The 2,288-nt window shown below is 36.9% G+C and overlaps 1 pseudogene; it reads left to right on the plus strand.

Annotated features, from left to right (window-relative positions):
* The first annotated feature begins 968 nt into the window (after window positions 1-968).
* On the plus strand, window positions 969-1,664 carry LOC111167545 (ATP synthase F(0) complex subunit g, mitochondrial pseudogene; annotated as a pseudogene).
* Window positions 1,665-2,288: the final 624 nt, after the last annotated feature.

Consider the following 2,288-nt stretch of genomic DNA (forward strand, 5'->3'; position numbering starts at 1 on the left):
CCCCCAAGCTCCGGGCAACCATCATTCTACTTTCTGTCTCTATGAATTTGACTATTCTAGGTACCTATATAAGTGGAATCATACAGTATTTGTCTTTTTGTGACTGGCTTATTTCACTTACTTAATATCCTCAAGTTTCATCCATATTGAATCATATGTCAGAATTTCCTTCCTTTTTAGGGTTGAATAATATTTCACCATATGTGTGTGTGTGTGTGTGTGTGTGTGTGATATTATATATATCACATTTTGCTTATTCATTCATCTGTCAATGGACACTTGGGTTGCATCCACCTTTTGGCTATTGCGAGTAATGCTGCTGTGAATATAGGTATACACATATCCATTTGAGACCCTTTCGATTCTTTTGGGTACATGCCCAGATGTGGAATTGCTGGATCACACAGTAATTCATTTTTAAATATTTTGAAGAATGCTCACTCCATTTTTAAAGAGATATTTTATAATGTGATGATTTAATATATGTATACATTGTGGATGATTATCACAGTCAAGTTAATGAACACATCCATTACCTCACATAGTTACCATTTTTGGGTGTGTGTGTAGTGAGAACTCTTACGATTCATTCTCTTTGCAAATTTCAACTATACAATACAGTTTATTAACCATAATCACCATGCTGTACATCAGAGCCATCTGATGTACAGAGTACATCAGAGTACATCTGATGCTGTACATCAGAATTTATTCATCTTATAACTGAAAGTTTTTATCCTTTGACCAACGTCTCCTCATTTCTTCCACCCCAGCCTCTGTCAATCACCATTCTAATCTGGTTCTATGAGTTCAACTTTTTTAGATTCACATCACATTGTATGCCTTAAAGAAAATCATGTTGTACAACCTAAACATATATAATTTTTATTTGTCAATCATATCTCAATAAAGCTGTAAAATTTTTAAATAAGATGAAAAAATTAAGAAAAGAAGGAGATTCAGCTGGCCAGTCAGGGTGACAGGCTTTCCGTCCTAGAACCATGGCCCAGTTTGTCCATAACCTCGCGGAGAAGGTCCCGGCGCTGGTCAGCGCTGCTGTGACTCACTCGAAGCCTCGATTGGCCACGTTTTGGCACTACACCAAGGTTGAGCTGGTTCCTCCAATCTCTGCTGAGATCCCTACAGCTATTCAGAGCTTGAAAAAAATTATCAATAGTGCTCAAACTGGTAGCTTCAAACAGCTCACAGTTAAGGAAGCTCTACTGAATGGTTTGGTGGCCACTGAGGTGTGGATGTGGTTTTATGTTGGCGAGATCATAGGCAAGCGTGGCATCATTGGCTATGGTGTTTGAAGACCAATCTTTGCTTTATTATTTGGGTATTCTTGGACCATGTGTGAGCAGACTGCTATTTGAATTAAATAAGGCAATGTGTCAAAAAAAAAGAAAAGAAAAGGAGAAATATTTTATATCATCCTCTGTGCTCTACTGAGATGAAATTCAAGGGTAATATAATCCAACTTCACAGTAAGTTTTAAAAATCTCCATGATATCCTGTGATCTAAAGGAGAAATAAGAGGAAAGTAATTTATAATATAAAATATATTTCAAGTAAATGTTTCAGCACAATCACACTACAAAGAGTCAGATGTTTACTTCTACTTATAATAAATGAAATTGGATTTAAAAGAAATAAGAAATTTTAAATGCATATTACTAAGTGAAAGGAGCCTATCTGAAAAGGCTATATTCAATATGTTTTAGCATTCTAATTCCAACTATATAACGTTTTGGAAAAGGCAAAACCATGGAGACCGTAAAAAGATGAGTGATGGCCAGAGGTTAGAGGGGAGGGAGGGATGAATAGGTGGAAAGAAGGATATTTAGGGCAGTAAAACTATTCTGTACAATACTGTAATGGTGGATACATGTCCTTATACATTTGTCAAAACCCACAGAACAATGTACATCACCATGAATCCTAATATAAACTAAGGATTTAGGGACTTCCCTGGTGGTCCAGTGGTTAAGACTTCACGCTTCCACTGCAGGGGGCACAGGTTCGATCCCTGGTCAGGGAAGTTCTGCGCCACAGGGCGTGGCCAAAAATAAAAAATAAAGAAATAAAAATAAACTAAGGATATAGGGTGATAATGATGTGTCAGTGTAGGTTCACTGATTATAACAAATATACCACACTCTAATGTGGGGTGTTGATAGTGGGGGAGGCTGTGCAGGGGAGGAAGTATATGACAAATATCTGCATTTCCTGCTCAATTTTACTGTGAACCTGAAGCTGGTCTAAAAAATAACATTGATAGTAATAAC

Source organism: Delphinapterus leucas, chromosome X (assembly GCF_059928025.1).
Source record: "Delphinapterus leucas isolate spDelLeu-1000000601 "Yukka" chromosome X, BTC_Dleu_Yukka2, whole genome shotgun sequence".
NCBI classification, from domain to species: Eukaryota; Metazoa; Chordata; class Mammalia; order Artiodactyla; family Monodontidae; genus Delphinapterus; species Delphinapterus leucas.